Source organism: Protopterus annectens, chromosome 3.part1 (genome assembly GCF_019279795.1).
Source record: "Protopterus annectens isolate FY-2018-M chromosome 3.part1, PAN1.0, whole genome shotgun sequence".
In the NCBI taxonomy this organism is placed as follows: Eukaryota; Metazoa; Chordata; order Ceratodontiformes; family Protopteridae; genus Protopterus; species Protopterus annectens.
Window position 1 is genome coordinate 1,264,045,075 of NC_056732.1, and position 23,242 is coordinate 1,264,068,316.

Genomic DNA, 23,242 nt, shown 5'->3' on the forward strand with positions numbered 1-23,242 from the left:
AGTGACCTGTTATTTTATTCTTGCTAAGCAGCATTTTTGCTGTTTAGCGAGTGTAAAATAAAAAGAAAAAAATGCTTCCTCCAACCATTAACATATACTACAGCAAGTTTGAAACAGTAGGCTGAGGAATTATTTTACATTAAAAATATATATAAAAAAATAATATAGTACTTAAAAATAAATAAGCAAGTAAAACACAACAGTTTTACAGAGAGCCCATTCTCTAAGCGCCTGTGGCATCGGGCCTCATAACACCCCTAGGCGGATGTTAATTACACATTAACACACACCCTGTCAGGCATTATTGCTTGCTTAATGTGGTCTGTGAAGTATAATCTAATCATTACTAGAACTAATATAAAATAAGTTTTCTCTGGTAAATAAGCTTGCAATTTTGATTTTAACCACTAGGTGTCACCTGAGCATTTATAGTCTGGATTGAAGTCTTCTTAACTTTATGATTTAATAATAACTAGACAGGTCTCAAATGTGTTATAACTAGTACACTTTTTTACATCTATAATATATGTATCTTGAAGCATAATCACCATATACTGTATTAACTTGTGTCTGCTGTTCTTTAGCTAGATTTGTTACTAATAATCTTCTTTACCTTTTTGATTTATGTGTGCTATAATAGATGTCTGTCTTTTAAATTTGTGTCTTAAATATCTTGTAAATATCTCTGTGCACACCTCTCAACTTTTCCTAATTTTCAGAGACATTCCTGATTTTGACTCAAATTTTAGCTTTGTCCATCTTAAACAAACTTAAGATCAGTTTCTATCACAGAGGTATATGAGAACCAAATAATGCAAAACATTCACATTAAGTGATTTTGACCAGTTCAAATAATGACTGGTTGGGAGCTATGTCTCTGTGTTGTAATAGTAGAAGTACCGTTACTTAAACCTATGCTTTCTGTAGTTCAGATCTATACCTTTGCAAAACCTGTCAGTGTCCTTTTAATTTTCTGTCTAATGTACAACAATTATCATGTAAGGTGCACTATATTCTGTAAATTAATTAACAAATTAAGCCTGACCTTTATCTCTTGAGTATATTAAATAACTATTACTGCTTATTATTTTGATAAAGTATCTTAATAAGCCTGTTACAAATAAATTTGTCACTTTATTCTTAAAACTAATGGCTGAATAACATGAAATGTGATGTAATTGCATGTTGTAAACTGTCTGTTAATGGTATAACTGAGTATGAATGTTATATTCTGAAATCTGACTAAAATTTATACTAAACTGATACATATTTATGCTGAGCATCTAAAATAGCTGTGTATAAATGTTATATTCTGGAAACTAACTTAACTAATACAAAAGGAATACCTTTTCTGATTTTGTTATCTGAACACAGATAAACTGAAATCTGATAAAGGTTATATTCTGGAAACTAAACTATTAGTAAAGGAATACATTTTTCTGTCAGTATTGTCTGAACACAAATAAAAGCATACACTGAAATCTAAAACTGTTATAAAATTCTACGAAAACATAAGAACATTTGCATATTTGCTTTATCTCTGATCTGCATAAATGCACATCTGCTGTATATACATTTTAACATTAAAGATAACTGAAACACATTTAAACAAACACTGAAAGCTTGTCTTTCTGTAGCTACTTGAGATGGGCATCTTGCCTCTTGACAAGTTTAGGCCTTACTCTGCATTGTCCCTGTCACAGATGGGATATTGGAAGGGCCTCCCTAGAGTCCTTTGGTGAGTTTCTTGTACACTTAGGCCTTCCAAACCTCCCCTTTCCAATCTCTTATGCAAAGCTGGGTGGCTGATGTAATATTTTTCTTGACTGTATTTGAATATGCATTGTGGAAAATTAACCTGGAATTTATTTAAATATTCAAACTGACAGTGTCTCTTTTGTAGCAATATCTCTAAAGCACAAAAAAGCAGTATCAGGTCTCTAAAATAACATTTAAAGTTTTAACAATTATAAACTAATAGCAGTGCTTGTTGCCCTGGCTTAATTTACATTTTTGTTAATGAAATAAACATATGCTGCTAGTAAACTCTTGTAAGACTGTAAGCAAACTGATAATGTATTATAGTAAACTAGACCAATGTTACTAATAAATACATTCTTGCAAGTTTGTAACTGAACTGATAATGTACTACAGTGAAATGTAACTTTATTATTAAATGACAATGGAAATCTCAGTAGCATTGTTTTTCATGTCATAATTTCAAATGAAACTAAAGTAGTAATCTGACACTGTATTAATATTTTAACATTTTTTGTATTTCTGCATCTCTATAAAATTAATCTTAACTGTTAAACTTTCTATATTTACTCTGTGATCTTCAGGTTGGAAATTTACAAAATAATTTCTTCAGTGTGCAGGTTTCTACCAGCTGCTTTACATGTTGCTCTTTCCTTAGCTGACATAATTTTCAATACTACTGAATGCTGCAAGAATGTATTACTATTGTCTGCAACTTGCTTGGATACATAGTAAGAAATGTTACTGCATAAAACTGTCACTAATAATATTAAACTGATTTTACCATACTGGTTTATAGCATATGGTACAGTCTTTAAATCAGCTCACTGAGCTGGCTGTAATAAGATAACTCAGTTACATAAGTCTGTGCCTATGGTGTGCTGGGTAAACTGCAATTTCTGCATGAAATATATGCAATCTTGAACTGTTTACATATGCACATTTATTACTAGAGTTGAACTGATCTGATTCTGGAACTTTACTTGTCTATCCTTTATACAAGCATGTGAAGCTTCTTCATTTTCTAACATGAGATATGAACCAGTGGCTTTAATGACATATAATATTTATGACACACTCTTTTCTTGCATGGGATCTGTTTTGACTATGATATCACTTTTAAAATGTAGCATTGGCTTTAAATTCTATATTCTGTAAACTAGCAAAACATTATTGCATGGGATCTGAACTTTTGACTGTATTGTCACTTATAAAATGTAGCATTTACTTTAAATTTTACATTCTGTAAACTAGTAAAACATCATTTAATATCTGTGAATGCTTTTCTGTCTCTGTCTGGATCAAAATACTATTTAAGCATTACAACATTTTACTGCTAGAACGTATAGGTCTTAATATTGTCTACTAAATTAAACAATAACACAAAATATTTATTGCCAGACTTGTAACTGTAAACTCTTTATTCTGCAAATTAAGTTAACTGTCATTTCTGATATACCATACACATGTGCTTCCAGAATAGTAAATACACATACCAATTTTAAATCTAGTATTGGCCTGAAATGTATTACCTGATTTTTTTTCTTACTGGCCATTTCTAGTCTGTCTTAGCTTTTCTGAGAATAAGATACCATTTCTGACAATGTGGTAATTTGATTGTCCACACTTCAGCTGTGGCAACTGAACTGGAATTTATTTTATCTTTAACCCATAAATCTGCATGTTCCAGTCGTAACCATTTCTTTAAATTCTGTACACTTGCATAATCTACTGTGCACACATTCTATCAAGTGTCACCTGTGTGCAGTACTGTACATTATGTAGCATTTTTATTTTTCCATAAAATCTTGTTACTGAAGTCTAAAACAGCACATAAGTCTGATGACATGTCCATACCTAGTACGGAACTGCTCACTGCTGTAACCTTTGACCCTTCAAATCATAACTTAGCTTGTATCTTCAAGTAGAGGTCTATATGTAACTGAAATCAATGTTGCTGTATTAATAAGTACATTATTCCATAATTTCTTTTCTGTAAACAGCAAAATATTGTCATTTTTCTTAACCTTAATAACAGATAAATAATCTGATTTGGTGCCAGACTGCCACACCCTTTATAGATAAGCTGAAAATCCTTTTTTATAGAACTAGCAACAACACTGACTTGAGCTATATAGAATGTGTTTCTTCTTTATTTTACCCTGAAACACTAGTGATAACATTAACTTATCATAAAGTATTTGTTTCTTCTTTATTTTGCCCTGAAGTCTGTGTATCATTTATGCTGGTGTTTACTTTATCAAACTGATCAAAATCTGCAGTCTGATCCCTCTTATCCCCCTTCAGTACAATATTTGCATGGCTTCTGAAAACAATAAACTAGAATTTATTGCATTCTAAACATATGTGTTTTGAATAACATGAACTTGAGACATTGCAAACATTTGCTTCATGTCTTGTCTGGAAATGTGCATGTTATGTACATTGACTGTGTTTATGGTTGTAGCTACAATACTGTGAATTAACTCTGTATTTTGAATTACATGTAAACTAGAATGTATTACATTCTGACCATTTGTATTTAAATTATACCTGATCTTACATTATATATCCCAGCACCTAAACAACTTTGACTGCCTGGATAATAGGGTCTTTATACATTTTAGGCACGTGTTTACTGAGGATGTACAGGAGGTATTAACTGGGGTAAGAAAGACTTCTATCAGAAAATCATATATTAGAAAATGGAAAATATTTTCTAGTTGGTGCCAAAAACATAACTAAAACCTATTCAGTATTGTTTCTCTTGTTTTACAATGTTTGTGAGAGTTTCTTATCACTTGTCTTACTCATCTATCAAGGTTCATTTGTATGCCATTTCAGCATTTCTGCCCATGGATCTCCTTTCGTTCAAGGTATTCCAATGTCAAAATGTTTTTGAAAGGGGTTTTGCATAATAGACCTCCTAGAAAACTGTGGCTCCTCCTTGAGACGTTAAGTCTGTGTTAGAGAAGCTAACACTTACTCCATTTGAACCAGCTCATCATGGCTGACTTGAGGTTTTTAACATGTATGACAGTTTTAGTGCTTGCTCTGACCTCTGCAAGAAGAGCTTCTGTGCTCTTATGGTGGGTCAACCTTATTTCATTTTCCACAGGATACTGTTTCCTTGAGAAGTAAGCCTTCTTTAATGCTTAAAGTGGTATCCAAATGTTCTTAAAGACAAACTATCCATTTCCCTGTTTTCTTCCATGAACCCCAAATGATACAGAAAGGATACTTCATACCTTGGATGTCCACAGGAAGTTCAGGTACTATTTTGACATTACAAAATCTTTCAGAACTTCCAATCAATTGTCTATTTCTTGTGATGGTAAGGAGAAGGGACAACCTATGTCAAAACAGAATATTTCCAAATGGATATCTCAGGCTGTTACCTTTTGTTATTCCTACTGAAACACAACTATTCTATGCAGGGTGAAGTCATGTTCTATCAGGGCCTTGGCTTTGTTTATGGCTTTTCAGAAAGGGTTGAATTCAAGCAGTATTCTAGAAGCAGCAATTTGGTTCTCTGTACATACTTTTACAAAGCACTACAAGCCAAATTCCTTCTCCATGTCTAGGTCAAGTTTTGCTAGGACCATTCTCCAGTGGCTCCTATACCCTTCTTCTTCCACCTTCCAGTTTTTCTAAACTATGGTAATCTACCCATACAGCTCAGACTACTGCAGCAATGATCAACATTTAGAACATAGTATAGTTGTACAAATAAATTTACTATAGCAGTAGATGTTAGAATAATCAGTGCTGCAGTAGTCACTCCCTCCCTCCACCCCCTTGTTTTTTGGTGTGTTTTTTAGGCCAGTGTGTGTGGGCTTTTTTTTATTTCATTCCCAGCAGTGTCTTCTCAGGGCTCAGTCTCTCTCTCTCAGTTGGCATGAATGCTCTAAAGGTCTTGGCCCCCAAACCTGACTTTTTAGCTAATTGTTTGGGTGCTTGGAAGGTGCCCTAAAGCTTTGTAGGATATAACACGTATAGGCTACTGCAGCAGGGATCATTTGAACATCTACTGTTACCATAAGTTTACATATGCAACTGTACTTTTCAACAACCTAAAACATTTACTTGCAAATTTTATTTCAATACTTTTTCAGTTGAAGTACTAGTTGGACTGAAAACTCATAATGCAGATTTAAGTAGCAAAGTATGTGATTATGTGTATGTGTGTTCTTTAAATCAAACTAAGAAACCGGCATTTACTGTCCCCAACATGCTAGGACATAGCAGAGGAAGCAGAAGCATGGACTCTAGTTTTAGTCTATTTCTGACTGTAGTGCCGACAGCTTTTTATTCAGAATTTGGAATGGACAACCTATCTTCATTACATATAAAGTGTACACTAGGCTATCTAGACTATGGCCATTTATTCAGAATTTGGAATGGACAACCTATCTTCATTACATATAAAGTGTACACTAGGCTATCTAGACTATGGCCATTTATTCAGAATTTGGAATGGACAACCTATCTTCATTACATATAAAGTGTACACTAGGCTATCTAGACTATGGCCAGAAACAGACAAACCACAGAGCCGATGTCATATAACAATTGTTTTCACCACTATGTCGGTGAAATGGACACGTCCTCCCGATATGGAAAAAAATGCATCATTGCCAGCCATGCAAATTACAGTGTGCAAGTATTTTTCCTTCGTTTTGCAGAGGGGAGGGAATGCTCACTGCAACCCCGCCCCCCATTAAATATACCAACTCCGAGATCACACTTGAGGAAAAGAGTAAACTACGACTAGAGAATGAATATTCCTGCCGCCATCAGTATGAATATTACTTTACTTTTATCGATTGTGCTACTGAGCAGTCTGTGAGGTACGTTTCTAATACAAAGTCCTATATTTTCTCAATTCTTGTATCTAAACCCTTCCTATTTCATCTAAAAGATTTTGTCTTGCTATAAGTTTAGACCATAGTCTATCTACCTTTGTTTACAGGGGTAGTGCACTGATCAAAAGCCATAATTTTCAGATACAGAGTGGATGAATACATTACACTGTGCATGGTATTACAAAGGGCCAGGATAAGTCAACATTAACGGAGTACTATATGAAACAATATATACATAAGCAACAAAAGTTAACATTTGTAAAGGAAGAAATAATAACTAGCATGTCATGACCGTATAATCCGTTTCCTTTTTCGGGTGAAGGTGTGACAAAATAGTTTTCCACTCATTTCTTGTAAATTGATCGTGAATATATTCATCGAGGGTACATTTTTAGCACTGCAAAACCTACGTAAGTGAAATATATATATGTGTGTGTGTACACACCACACACACACATATATATATATATATATATATATATATATATATATATTGCTGTTCTGGAAAAAAAAACAGAACATACGGTATTTTATGGCTACGTGTTAACAGAACTTTCTTAGGACCATACATACCCCAACTGGATAGACCAGTTCTTTCAACTAACATATTCCGGAAGTTTTTCAAATCCTGCTTGCAGTTTTGAAGGTTCCCCGGCAACCAGTACCCCTCCCATTTCGTAACCACTTCACTCATTGGTTATCTTGGCAACTCTTCCGTCTATCTGCAAAAGGTTTCTTATTCCAATTAGTTATCGTATCCGTCAATCTTAGGCAAATATTTAGCAATCTTCACTTTTGATTGGTTCAACGCTTAGCAGTATAATCTCGATTAGCTCTCAATGTGGCAGTATTACTAACTGATTTATTTGGTTTAGTTCCGGGAATGTTCCGTGTATAGGTGTATAAAGTGGCATGTTATAGGAAAAGTATTTCCTCGAGTACAGCGACGAACTTACACTCACAGGTGTGTCTGTCAGGAAGGCAACAGTATAAGGTGATGATTATTGTACAATAATGATATTGAAAAAATGCATGCATTTTTGTTATATAATGTGATTTAAAAATGCTAGTCTTTTAATTGCTTAACGTATTCATGAAATCTGTCACTTATACTGTCTGGTTATTGTCAGTACTAGTTCATAGCTCAAAATGTTCACGATGGAATAGCTTATTTTGCTTTGTTAATAAATATAAGTAAGTATACCATTGGTAACCACAAATGGCATGTTAGGGAGACTTAGCTGTCTGTTTTCAGAGATGACTTTAAGTTTGCATATGCATGTTTGGTCAGTTATGCAGTTTTCACCCTGTACCGACGTCATGTAGTGATGTGAAAACATATTTGTTGATAAGACAAACGAAAAAACAAACTTTTAATTTCTTACTAAGAAGCAGAAAAAAAAATCCAGCAATTTTTTTCCTACGCCGCCTGATTTCAGCAAGGTGAAAATTAACATCACACAGGTAGGTTTTAATGCTTACGGAGTAACATTCCAAAACGGTTACTTAAAATGGACTGTTAAATATGGACCTGCACCTGTCTGCACACCCCAGAGACAAACAAGAAATAGATGGGAGCCGTCTAGTTGGGAATTGGGCTCTTTCTTCCAAACATCTCGCTTGCATTCCTCTGTTCATTTAACTAATCTGTGGAAAAACTGGTCAGTTTACTTGCTGTAGACTCATGTAGTCTGCAGATCACTAATAATACCATTTGTTCAGTGAAATTAAATGAAGCATGATTGCTGTCAGTTTTGATCCTGTAATTCCTTTGGTTGTGATGTGGAGTCAAGAACTTTTCAAGGATGTTCAGCATAAAGTATTTATACCATAAACAGTTTAACAATTTTGAGCCTGCATCTACTAGAAGGGGCATTTAATTATTTGTAAACCACATGGATAATTTTCAGATTTGTTTGTCAGATGTACAAAGCAGACATCAGGGGGTTATAGAGAGCAGCAAGATTAGAGAAGGAGGAGCAGGAAGTGGGGTTATAGAGGACTCGAGTGTGTAATATGCAGTTGTGGAAAAAAGTTGTGTAGGGAATTCAGGCTATTGTAAAGACTTAAGACTGAGGCAGTGGTGGGATTTATAGGGGAGTTTGGAGGTAAATCTAGCTATTTTGTTATGTTTGTTCTAATTTGGTGAGGAGAGACGACTGAAGGTTGGTAAGGATTGGTGCTGCATATAGAAGACAGGATAAGAGAAGAGACAAGGGAAGGTTTGGCGGAGGGAGAGAGCAATTTATGATTCCGCTATAGAAGACCAAGTTTTGGGGGGTTTTTTATATACAAAGATTGATATGCATGTCAAATTTTAGATCATCGTTGATAGTGACACCAAGTAATTTAGCATGGGGTCTGACGATAGTATTGTTAAGGGAAGTAATGGAAAAAGAGGATTTATGTTGTGCCAGTGTTTTAGGAAGGAAAAGTAACAGTTTTGTTTTATTAGGATTTAATATTAATTAACAGTGAGCCAGGTTTCAATGGAGATGAAAGTGTCTTGGGTAAGATCATGGAGTTCTGGGATGCTATGGGAGGTGGTAATAAGGGTTGAGTCATCGGCATATTGTAAGAGTGTAGAGAGGTTAGTAGCAGTGTGTAATCTGTTAGTGAAGATATTGAACAAGAGGGGACCCAAAATGGAGCCTTGGGGAGCACCAGTATTGACAGGTAGAAATGGGTGGGAGACAGTTTACCAGCGTATCGATTGTTGTCTGTTAGATATGTAACTAGAAAACCAGTTTATAGAGGGGGTACAGAGATGATCAAAAAGTTTAGTTAACAGTATAGGGCGAGAGACTGTATCAAAATCCTTGGAGAGATCAAGGAATGGACAGGGAATAAGTAGGTTGTTATCATGGGCTTCTGCTACTGTTTGGGTGAATGAGAGTAGAGTGGTAGATGTGTTGTGGTAGGGTCTAAAGCAGTGCTAGGTGGGAGTTAGAAGATTGTTATCCAGCAAGTATTTAAGTAGTTGGGCGTGGACCCTTTTTTACAAGAATTTTGGGAAGGGGGAAGAGTATGGCGATGGGACAATAGTTGGATGGGTTAGTGGAGTTTCCTCCTGTATGGAGAAGGATAGTGAAAAAGGATTTCCATGTATCCAGGACAAGAGCTTCGGAAATAGAACGGTTAATAAGAATAGAGACAGGGTAGGCAGTAGATTTAACAGTGATTTTTAATGACGTGGGAGGTAATTTGTCAACAGAGGGAGAACAGGGTTTGAGTTTATTTAGTTGGGTTTTGATGATGGCAGTGGGAACTGGGTTGTAAGGAGAAAGTATTGGAGGACAAGGGAGTGGGAGATGCAGGCAGAGAAGAGGGAGTGGGACTTAGTTGATTTAGTTTTTAGTTTTTGAATTGTTTCTATAAAGTGATTATTTAACAGAGCAACAGTCTCCGTGGCAGTATGGAGAGGGAAGGGGTTAGGAGTAGGAGGGTTGCTGGGGTAGAGGATTTTATTAACAGTGGACAAAAATTTTCTCATGCAGTTCTCTCATGTTTACAACAATCTGTTAATCCTTAAAGAAGCAGACTCTGTATGCGAGACTTGTACTTACACAATGACACTGGAGGCTAAGCCCTCGCATTCAAGTGCACATTAGGTTGTCGGAACCACGCACATAACACACACACACACACACACACACACACACACACACACACACACACACATACTAATGTATGCTGGGCCACTTAAAAATGATCTTTCTAAACAACAAAGATCACCTAAACTGCCCGTTGTCAAAGCTGTGCCTCAGCAAACCCAAAGGCATTCAGAAAAAAACACTTACCACCACACATACTGTCACTCTTAGCGGACCCCCAAACACTAAGCCCGTAAGGTAAGCAAACATACTTCCTGTACTGTCTTCATAGGGGGCTCCTTTGTAAGATATATTGATGCTCCACTAACTAGGTTGAACAAGGAGAAGGTAGCTATTAGTTGCTTATCTGGATCCAGCAAATCACTCACCCACTCAAGTCAGTACACAACAGGTACCAGTATGATTTAATCATGGTCCATGTAGGTGTAAATGATCTGATGTGTATCTCTCTGGACTGTATGAAGAGAGACATTATAGTACCATCACTGAGGATGATACTACAGTTTGTGCAAACATTTATTTTATTTATTGAATTTTATTCGTTACTGTTTAGTTCAGTAGTAGACATAGGCATTAACTTATTTTAATTTTATTCTGTATTAACTGTTTTGCCTTGTGGAGCTTTTCTTCCCAGGCCTCCATTGAGAATGGATTCTTTATGGCCCAGTTGGGCTTTCCTGGTAAACAAATGTCAAATAAATAATAAATAAAAATTAAAATGACTGTCTTTCTGGTATCATTCTAAGGGAATCCAGTATTTGTCATCTTAGGAGAGCATAGTTAACAGACAACACTGCCTTTCCAAGGATGGTCTCCACTTTTCTCTCTAGACTTTCAAATTTATCCACCCCTGTAGTGCCTTTTTTTTTTTTTAGGCATTGCCATATTGATAAACTTACCGACATAGCAAAATCAATTCAACTAAACCTCATTTGTGCAGTTACTGTGAAGTTATTTAAAGGGGCAGAGACTAGCATGACAGTGAAAGATTTCAGTGTTTTCCATACTTTCAGACCAGTAGCTGTACAGACAAGGGCTAAAAGTGGAGGTCTCGGTATACATCGGTGATAGGCATATGCCTATGGTAGACAAACAGGATGATATGCTGGAGTTCCTCCGCATGCAGATCACCATAGACAAAATCCTGTACCATATAGCCAGCTGTAGGCCACCCTCCACATCCCAAGAAGCTCACAGTAGATACCTAGACCTACTGGAGAGACTTGCCATCCAACCTAACACCCTTCTAATGGGAGACATTAATTACCCCTCTGTAGACTGGGAATAGTACACAGCCTCAAATCTACACACACAGATTCTTGGGCTTCATAAATATAAAAGCATTGGCCAGATGGAGAGTATGCCCACTAGAGGCTCCAACAAATTGGACCTCATGCTCACAAAAGTGGGAGAATGCTGCACCCCCCCTTGTCTCTTCATCTTGGCAAGTTCTTACCATAAAGCTGTCGCAATCCAAATCAACTCCGTAATCCTCATTAAAACCAGTAATGGTTAGGTACTACTACAAGTCAAATTACCTTTTATTAAGTGATGGTTTGCCAAAATTCACTGTCCTTCCAACTCCCTGAATTGCTGTCAGAAACTCTGTACAGCCATGTTGATGGCTACATAGAGACTGCTGTACCTACCAGAAGAAAGCCCAGGACTAGCCACAGAAACAAACTGCCCTGGTGGCATCCCAAATTAAACAGGATGTACAACTTGTGGCAAAAATCAGGAAGGGTAATTCCCATAAAGATAGAAACTCTCTCATCAAACTAAGTAGGCAAATAAGAGCTCTAATCATGTCAAGTAAAGCTAACTTTGAGGTTAAGATAGTCTCTTGGCTGAAATATGACCATAAGGCCTTCAGCTAATGTCAGAAACCTCAAGGGTAGTACACAGGAATGTGCTGAATTGGTGGTTAGTGGTTCCGCATTCACCAAGCCTGGCAATATATCCAACCTGTTAGTGGACAAATTCAGTTCCGACTTCATCCCCCCTTCTCACCCTGACTGTCCCCCAAAAATAACCTTCAAACATAATCCCTCCAACTAGAATTAGAGAGCATGTATTGGCTGTGCTCACTAAAGCAAGAACATGGCCTCCATGGGCCCTAGTAAAATCCTAAGATGCCTCCTGAACAGCCTAAAATATGACTTATCAGGATCCCTGGAGTCATAATTTTAATGATATTATTAAAACAGGCTTTGCCATGTGACTGGAGAACTATGATGGTCATCCCCTTTCATAAGGGTGGACCTTCAACAAAGCCTGGAAACTACAGACCCATTACTCGGATTAGTCTTAATTCTTTCCAAGGCTTTGCAAATATCCTGGAAATTATCAACAAGGATGTAGGATATCTCCAGGCACTGGATCCATCCCAGTTTGGCTTTTTGTCAATGGAAGGTCATGCTTGCTGTGTGAATCTGGTGGACTTTGAAAAAGTCATTCAGGCAGTGGATAAGGGGGGAGGTGGTGCATACTACTTATTCAGATTTGGCTAAAGCATTTGATACAGTACCCTACTTGGACATTGTCAACAAACTTACGGAACTAGTTATAAACCCCTTTATAATATGCTGGATAGCTAGGTGCATCATTGATAGGACCCAGGAAGTTAGAATCACTGATGCCGCCTCCACAAAGATGCCAATCACCAGTGGAGTCCCCAGGGTTCTATGCTAGGCCCACTTCTCTTTGGCATCTACTTCTCAGGTATCAAAGGCCTCTGGCTAACCAAGTTTGCAGGTGATTGCAAACTAGGAGCAGTCATTGAATCTCTTCAAGATGAGGGCACCCTTCAGGAAGGTCTGATACAGATAAAATGCTTGGTGCTAAAGCCGTGGCTTAAATTTCAATACCAAAAATTGCATTATAGTACATTTTGGGAAGTTGGCCACCCCAGGTAACTGCCAACAGCAAAATATCCCTAAAAGGTTATTCACTAGTCAGGGATCTGTGACTTCCTGTAGATAGTAACCTAGCCTGCTACCTACATGCGCCCAAGGTGGTAAGAAAATCCTTCTTGTTGCTCCACTTATAAGCAAGGGCATGGCATCTAGGTCATCATAGCCCTGTACTCAGCCCTCATCTGACCCTATTATATAGTATAATGCTCTCTCTGGTATGTACTTGACCGGATGCATGCACCTAAAACGTCCACAAAGGTTCCTTACAGAAAGAGTACAGGGAATAAACACAGTCTTGTGCTAATCATCTTTTTATTCAGTATCATACAAACTTCTGAGAGGTGATCTCTGCCTAGCATCCATGGACCTGCTTTAATTAATCTTTTGCACATCCTCAAAGCAAACAGCATCAGAACTACTAGATTAAAAGACCAACATTTTGTTTGTGACATAAATGGGCCATGTTGGAGAGAGAGAGAGAGAGAGAGAGTCAGAGAATTCCCATTCTGTGGAACCGGTTCCCCATCCATGTGAAACAGAGTTCTTCCTTATCTCTATTTAGGAGCAGCTTGGACCAGTAATTGGAAATTTACCCCGTTGTCTGGCACCTATGTGTCTGATAGACAGAGGCAGTCAGTAAATCACCCCTTATACATATCAAATTTGTGGGTCACATTTGGGTTGCATGGCTGGGCATGTAAGGTCCCTAGTGGTCATTAACCTTCTATAGACATATGAACCTATGACATTTTATCATATAGGGTTGCCTAGTCGGAGTCACTATATCTGCATTATTTATTTATTTGACATTTGTTAATCAGGTTAGTCCAGCTGAGCTAAAAAAAAAACATTTTCAGTGGAGACCCAAGGAGAAAGCTCCAGTACAGTGACATAATTATTTACAGAAAGTAAAAGTTACAATTATTTACAGGAAAGTCAAAGTACTAAACAATAGGTGGAGATATGCTCTAGAGAGGAGAGGAATGAAGGTCAGCAGGAATATGTGTGTGAAAGAGAGGGAGGATAGAGGAATGGTAAGGATGCAGGGAGTAGAGTTGGCAAAGTTGGATGAGTTTAAGTACTTGGGATCAACATTTTAGAGTAATGGTGAGTGTGGAAGAGAGTACAGGCAAGGTGGAATGGGTGGAGAAGAGTGTCAGGAGTGATTTGTGACATACGAGTACCAGTAAGAGTGAAAAGGAAGGTCTACAAGAGGGTAGTGAGACCAGCTATGTTGTATGGGTTGGAGATGGTGGCATTGACAAAAAGGCAGGAGTCAGAGCTGGAAGTGGCAGAGTTAAAGATGTTAAGATTTGCACTGGGTGTGACGAGGATGGACAGGATTAGGAATCGGTATATTAGAGGGTCGGTTCAGGTCTGACGGTTTGGAGACAGAGAGGCAAGATTGCGTTGGTTTGGACGTGCTGAGGATGGATGCTGGGTATATTGGAAAAAGGATGCTAAGGATGGATCTGCAAGGTAAAAGGAAAAGAGGAAGGCCTAAGATAAGTTTTATGGATGTGGTGAGAGAGGACATGCAGGTGGTTGGTGTGACTGAACAATATGCAGAGGACAGGAAGAAATGGAAACAGATGATCCGCTGTGGTGACCCCTAACTGGAACAGCTGAAAGAGAAGATCACGATGGTAGAAATATACATATAAAAGTATGAGACCGATGAAGATAAAAAAGAAGCAAACGGAAATTGCCATGGTGTTAATCTAACAAGCTAACAATAGTAAAGTTTAATTAAATTGTTTCTCTTTCCAAATACCAGACTTTTACCTGTAAAAGTTGCCAGTTTCTTGTTTTTGTCATTTGTTAAACAGATAAGAAAAATATGTTTTTGGTTATAGATTTCTTGTTTTCATAGGCTAACAAATTTCATTACCCTTTTCATTGTGGGAATTCTTTTCTTTCAAAACGGCACAAAATGCATTGTTCTTTTGCTTTTGAGAAATTGAACTGTAATTTAAAGTGAGCTTCTCTAATTATAGCTTTTTAATTGCACAGACTTGTGTGCGTTTGTGTGTAATATATATATTTATGTATGCGAGAATTGTGGCTTTTCATCTGAAGATATTCTTGGGTAAGGTTGCGCTTTAAACAGATTGTCATTTTTTTTTTGTTTGTTTGTTTTCAATTTGCTTATTGTCTGGGTGAAAAGGTATGTTCTAGTCATAATGGCAAGCTAAGACATTAACAAAGGACAGGTGATGTTTGTTTGTGCTTCTTAACTGGAGTCAGTGTTAATAACACCAAAAGCACAAGTCTGATTTCAGAAAGGTGGTGTATGAATTTTTGAGATGCAGGCACTGGTACCAGCCAGTACGCTACCATCTCGGAGTTTTTTGAAGAAACCTATTAAAGTATTTTCATTGGAAGTAAGGGGAATACACAAAAAGCCTTTTGTCGTGCAGCTGGAGTATGACACAGAGAATAATGTACAATGTCTAAATGTCTTGTTAAACAAGACAAAAATGTAGGTACTCTTACTGGTACTCGTATGTCACAAATCACTCCTGACACTCTTCTCCACCCATTCCACCTTGCCCCCACCCCCACTTCGAATTTGTCTGGGATGAGAGAGTGAATGAAGAAAAGAGAAGTTTATGTCTGGTCTGGCAGTTACAACATTAAGGCTTTGGGCTGCTAACATGCTTCATCTTGTCTTAAATTTGGTTCATTCAAACTCCATTTGCCTTCTTTATGACGTACAGTGGATCTGTTAATCAAACAGTGCTCCTTGGTCATCCCTGAAAAGAGACACTTGTGCTCAGTGTATTCTCTAAGATAACAGTAAAATGAAAACATTTCAAACAAACCTTTTTTGCTCCTGTTTAGCATGCTTTTCAACTCACTATTTACTGCATGTTATTCCCTCAGCTCTTTCTTACACTTGGTGTCCCCTCTATTACCATAGCTGTGACCACCTCTGCAGTAGGTGGATTGGGAAAGGGAAGTGGCAATGCATAGCACCTGGCCAAGTGTTACACACTGTTATGTATACGCAAGGATTTTTTTTGTTATATCCTAATTAGGAAACATTGATTCTGCCTTCCAGAAATAGACAAGCTAGTAAATTGCCTTTTGTAAAAGGAAAAACTTCAAAGATCAATACACGTTAGGTTCAAGCAAGGCACCCTTTATTACTTGCAGCAAGGAGACAAAGCATGTAGGTACAAGATTTGTCTGACTTTCTGTTTGTCAGTATGTTATTCTTATACAGTTCTTTTCATGTCACATAGAAAATGTTACTAATCTACTGCTGACGTAGTTGGACACAGCTTTCTGTATGGTACACAGAAAATGTTACCAGGCTTATTGCTGACATGGTCAGATTATTGCGGTCTTGCAAAAACATTTGAGAAAAACAACCTGGCTTTGGGCTTATTTTAGCCCACCTTGTCTCTTCAATTCTTCCATTGTACAGTTCTAATACATGCAGTACATTTTGTCAAGATTCAAGGTACATTTCTAGCTTTGGTACAAGTAGTGCTGACTATATGGTTTAAGCTTTCAAACATCTATTGTTTTCTTTATCAAGACTTCTAGCAGCTGCACATTTTCTCATGGCATAAGCAGAAATAGAATGTCCCTTTTAAGTTTCCGGTAGCTGCACATATTTTCATTGCATAAGCAGAATAGTGTCTTTTATTAAGTTTCTAATAGCTGTGCAGATTCATGCAGTATGAACAGAATAAATGTATTAACCCTTGTAAGCCTTTAATGTACTAAGCATGTTCATAGCTATTATGCATTTTCCTAACATTTCCCCTTTTTAATACTCTTATTCTACTTTCAAAACAAGCATAAACAGTTTTTTACTTCCCTTAACCTCTTCCTACTCAGGATTTGCAATTAAGAGAGTCATTTAGTTTAAACCCATGAAAGCATTTTCAGTTTTTCAGTAACTCTTCGAGTTCGGCATCTTGGTATAAGGTTTCTGAAACTGAAATGTCTACAAAATTTTTGATTAGTCCTTTTATGCAGGGGATGCAGCAGCACCTGCACACCATCAGTAGAGCTATCGCTACACAGATGGCAATCAGAATGTTCATCAGGATACTGCCCCACCCCCAAACAATTTCTGGAAAAAGTCCGTCAATGGATTTGTTCCTGGTTTGGTCATGGTCGACACCTGCTGGATTACCTCAAGATGGTTGTCTATCTCGTGTTTGTGGTCAGGAATATACGAACATCACTCCTCCTGGATTAAAGCGCACGTACCTTATCTCGCCGCTAGGGTGAAGTCAAGAGCCATGCGATTTTGAAGCACCGCTGTTCTCATGGCTGTCAGTTCATCGGTATCGATTCTAGGGCAGAAAAGGTTGCATTACTCATTATTTCAAGAAGTTTAGATAGATTTCGTTGCTCCATATGCTGGTAATATGCCTGCCCACGATATGACAGTATCACTCAGATCCATGTGTGACAGTCCTTTGTTATTTCCAGGGCCTAAGTCATGATGGTATTTCCAAGGTGCATTCATTTGTCCCACTGGATTGACAGGCTTCTTGATTTCTCAGACGTTCCGAATCTTCCCTTGAGGTAAAACTGCCATGTGTCATATGGCCGGAACCAGGTATCCCAAAAAACAACTACTGGACCAATTTTCGGGTAGCCATTTATATGATTTTCTTCTGCATATAAAGTAACAATCTTCTACTTTAGTGGTAACTTTACTATAAACATACACTTGTCCTGCATGAAAATTATAGACAATTGTGATTCAGACGTTTTACTTCCTCAATTGTTCTATGCATAAATTCAAAAAACGAATCCTAGTTTGTATTGCAATAAGATCCGATGTTATCTGATTTAGTATAGCATCTGTAGGGAACAGTTACATTGCAATAGCTCCAACCCACCTTGACTGTATCATTCTTATAAAAACACACAGTTCCTTTCTGTCGAATAGACAAGTGCAATGCTACCTTATCTTTTGATGTGACATCTGATGTATCATGAATTAAGTTTTCCCAGGTCTTGTTAGCCCCTAGGGGAACTGCAGTTAACAGTAGCTCCCCCCCATATGCTGTTGGTAAAGCTGTGCAAATCCAGCAATTCGAAACATTGAAGGTTTCAGCATACACATATTTAATTGCCTGGTAAGTATTAAGTTCGGGTGCCACTCTGCACGCTTATTTAGTTCTACTTGCGTGGCTGAGAAAAGAAATGGCCACAATAAGATTATTGTCACCAATACAGTCAACAGGATGGTCATGTAATATTTTTGTGGAAACGGTTGTTCTGTATTTCCGTTTTCTCCGGTTCTTCCAAGTAGGTGTATTTGGATCTTACTGGATTCCGTCATCTTATTTTGGACACGTGATCTTACTCTCTGCCCTAATAGGACCTTCAGCACCAATGGCTTCTTCACTGGGTTTGAGACGGATCAGTCCTATTGATCTGACCCCCCTTTGTAGCCAGACTTTGTGCTTAGGGTCCCGATGGAGAGGTAAGATCTTTGTCCAATTCAAAGTTCTTTGCCAGCTTGCAGTGCGTCAGGTGCATCCACGAAGCTCGTTCCACTATTTTGACTGCAGTAGGTGTCTAAGGAAGCACCTGGTAGGGACCTTCCACCTTGGCGATGCCCAGTTCTTTCGCTTCACGATTTTAATCCATACCCAGTCTCCTGGTGTCACTGCCACTTCCGATGTTTCAGTTTGTTTTTTATCTGGAACAGAATTTGACTGCAACAGATGTTTAGAACTCAACAACTTTTTCATATATTCAGCTAGTGTAAAATCGCTTCCTGGTTTGATGACATGAGAAGTTTCCACTGGGGCGTATAATAAGCTCTTCCAAACAGTTTTTTGAAAGGAGTCTATCCTTTTGCTGTAGGGACAGTTCTCATGCTCAACAGTGTCAGGGGTAAACAGTACAACCAAGTTTTTCCTATCTCCGCTATTAGTTTTCTCAATTTGCTTTTTAATATACCATTATGCCTTTCAACCAGCCCTGCAGACTGTGGATGGTATGCACAATGATCTTTTTTAAAGAAATACCAAAATGCTTACTTAACTGCTGTATGATTTGATCTACAAAATGTGTACCATTGTCACTGTAGATTCTTTCCGGAATGCCAAACCTAGGAATAATTTCCTTGACAAGTACTTTTGCCACTGTAGCTGCATCCGGATTTTTGGTTGGAAAGGCTTCTACCAACCTGGAAAACATATCTATAATGACAAGACAATACTTTTTATTTTCACATTTGTTCAGTTCTATGAAATCCATACAGACAGTGTGAAACGGATATGGTGGTGTGGGGAAACTCCCTTGCTTGGGCTTTATCGCCCCCTGTGCATGATGTTTGTTACAAATCTGACACATCAAACAAAATTTTTTAGAGTAGTTTGTAAATCCGTACGTTGTGAACACTTGGTTCACCAGCTGTAATATCCCCCCTGTTGAGACATGGCATTGCCCATGGCTCAACAATGCTGCATAGCAAAACAAATTAGAGGGCAGTATCGGTTTTCCTTCTTTAGAGATGTACAGCCCTTTTTCGAGGATCGCTCCTAGTTTTATCCATCGCTGTTTTTCAGCTTGTGTAGTGAGTGTCTGCATTGTTTTTAACATGTCTAGATCTAAGGTTTCAGATGGTTGCAATTCCTTATTTAAAAGAAATACTTCTGTGGCCGCTTGTTTTACAGCTATATCAGCTCTCGCATTACCTTTTGAAATCCTATCCCGTTGCTTGGTGTGAGGTGTACATTTGCAAATGGCCACTTTCTGAGGTAACTGAATAGATTCTAAAAGATCTAAAATAAACTGTGCATGATTTATAGGTTTGCCAGTAGATGTTATCATTCCCCGTTTTTTCCACTGTTGTGCAAACACATGTACAGTGGAAAAAGCGTACTGGCTGTCAGTAAAAATGTTTACACATTTACCCTTTGCCAAGGTACATTCCTGTGTCAGAGCAATCAGTTCTGCTGCCTGTGCAGATAAATAGTGTGGTAAAGATTTTGCTTCTACAATCTCAGTATCAGAGACTACTGCATATCCTACTAGTTTTTTTCCTGCAGGACCCCTTTTGCCTGAGCCATCAGTCCACGGCATTGTCCAAGGGGACGTCCGTGAGATCTTTTCTAGGTAGTGTCTTTTGCTCAGTTACCTGCAGGCAGCGGTGGGGTGTGCCATCTGCAGGGGTTGGGAGCAGCGTAGAAAGGTTCAAAGTTGTACATCGTTCAATTGTCATATGAGGTTGGCTCAGCAATATAGTCCTGCAGGAAAGATGCCTAGCAGGGGAGAGATATGCCACTTTTTCTTGCAGTAAAATGATCGTGACTGCATGGGGCACTCTCAAAGTGAGAGGGTGGAACAAGACTACTGAGGCTGAAGTCTGCACTGCCATTGCAGTTGCAACTACTGCTTGTACACAGTGGGGTAAGGATCGTGCCACTGGGTCCACTTGTTATGAATAGTAAACGATGGGCATTGCTTATCCCCATGCTGTTGTGTTAATACTGATGTCATGTAACCCTGCTTGCAATCTACAGTCTGGAAAGAACGTTTATGATAGATGGCAATCCCAGAACTAGTGAGGACGCTATTAACTGCTTTAGTTTACAAAAGGCAGACTCTTCCTCTGGTGTCCATTGTAACAAATCCTGCGCTGCCATAGGTGTCTTATATATAAGGTCAGTTAAGGGTGCAGATTCCAAAGCATAGTTTGGAATCCAGCTTCGGCAAAAATTAGTTGTTCCCAGGAAGGACATCATTTCCTTCTTGGTAGTGGGTTTTGGTCCTTGTAAAATTGCTACTTTTCTGTCCTCATCTAGCGTTCTACCTTCCTTGGATATTACATATCCTAGGTATTTAACCTGTTTTTTCCAGAGCTGCAGTTTGTCTTTTACTTTATGTCCCTCAGCAGCTAAAAATTGTAGAAGTGCTATGGTATCTTCCTTACAATCCTGCTGGGTGGGGGCCGCCAGCAGAATGTCATCAACATAAAGTAAAACCTGGCTACCTCTTGGAGGGTTGAATCACGCCAAGTTGCTTGCCATTTCTTGTGAGAATATCGTTGGACTTTCACAATATCCCTGTGATAGGCGTGTATATGTATATCTTTTTCCCTGAAATGTAAACGCAAACCAATACTGGCTATCAGGGTGTATCGGTATCGAAGAATACGTTGCTAATGTCTACCACAGAAAAATACTTTTGAGGTTTTAAGTCCTTCAACAGGGTGTGTGGATCTGGCACTATGGGTGCCCTTGGTATTACCGCATCATTTACAGCTTGCAAATCCTGGACCATACGCCATTCACCATTGGCTTTTTTAACTGGAAATAAGGGTGTGTTGCATGGTGAATCGGCAGATTCTATTAGTATCCCTCCTTTAAGTAAGGATGCTATAATGGGCTTTATCCCTGCCTCTGCACCTTTTCTTAAAGGATATACTGTCTTTTTGTGGTCTGAATGCTGACATTGGCGTGATAGTAACTGGCCCTGCTGTACGAATGAGTCCTACATCTGATTTCCCTGTTGACCAGAGAGTCTCTGGTATATCTCTCAAGGCGTTTTCTTCCTCCTTTAATAGGAGTGTCCATCAGCTGTCTTTGCTAGATTGCAAGTGCACAGCTGGGTTGGTCTGAGTTATCCAATTCAGTTTTTGTACTGTCCTGACAGTTCTAGTTCTGTCTGTTTCTCCCATCTCGTGGCTTTTTCTCCTAGGTCTGCCCATTTTATATTTTTGTTTTTAGTCAAACTAACATGTGGTAATCGATTAGATTTATAAAGTGCAAAAAAATCCTGGGGCAGTGAACAGCTGGCAACACTATTCCCTTCCGTGTCCCAGTACAGGTTACGCAGCATCAATCTATTTGTATGATTCTTAAATAATTCTTTCTCATATTCCTTATCGGGTCCTGGTGTGTTACAAAAATACAGGGTACAGTGCAACAGGTGTTGCTTGTCAGTGTCAAGGGAGGGGAAACTTACTGATGGCTATGCTCATTAGTTCCTTGGTCACAGTCCCTGGACCAGTCGTAACAAAGTCCTGGCTGTACCAGTAAAACATTTCACCCTCCGATTGCACCACAAAGGTATTATTTTGTCGCTGTGCTTCCATACCCTGCATGGTTGGGACTACTGCTACACCAAATATCTGCATGAGGTCTCTGTCCAAGAGATTTACTGGGCATTTTGCAGAAACTACAATTTTGCTTTTCTGTGTTAATCCTGAAACTGGATCCGTTATTGCAATGTTATGGGAGAGAGGCTCCCGATACAGCTGCCCATTAGCTGCTTTGACCAGTATGTAATCAGGTGACTCTATGTTTTCTGGTAGTTTGGAGGGGTGTATCAGGGTCCGTGACGCCCCTGAATCACACAAAAATTTGACCTCCCTTCCTTCTACCAAGAGTATAACTTCTGGTTTTGTGTCTGCTAAATAGGGCTCCAAGCTCAACAAAGCTAGATCTAATATTTCGTTTTCTTCATTGTCACCAACTTCCTGGACTTGCTCTACTCCCTCTTTCACATTCTCATTTGTCCTTTCTTTACTAGCCCCTTCTAGTGATTCTTGGCTATCATATAGTCAGTCCTCATCCTCATTGTCTTCCGTTGCTGCCTTCTTATTTTTCCTGCAATCCCTTGCCAAATGTCCCTTTTTACCACATTTAAAACATTCTCCCCTTTTCGTACGCCCTTCAAAGTCCTCTGATCGCTGATCAGACTGCTTGTTTCCCTCTGCGTTTTTCTTGCCCTTTTTCCCAGACTGCACTACATAAACCTTTGCTCAGTCTTCTACAGAAAATACTTGAGCTTTCTTTTTCTTTTTGCTATTAAAATGCCTTTCGGCATGTCTAGCATATTCAAATAATGATTGTAACCTGCTGATACAATGGTCTACCATGTGTTTTGTAATAAAACTGCTTATAGGCGCACTACTGCCTTTCAAAAATGCATTCTTTAACTGCTGTTCATATGGGGAATCTTGCGTTTGATCTTCAGGAACCTGCATTCCACAGTGGTTATTAAAATATTCTAACAATCTGGCATAGTACCGGTCAATTGTTTCACCTTCTTGTTGGATGCATTGATTGATGTATTGATTAATGCAAGTCCAGTCTGC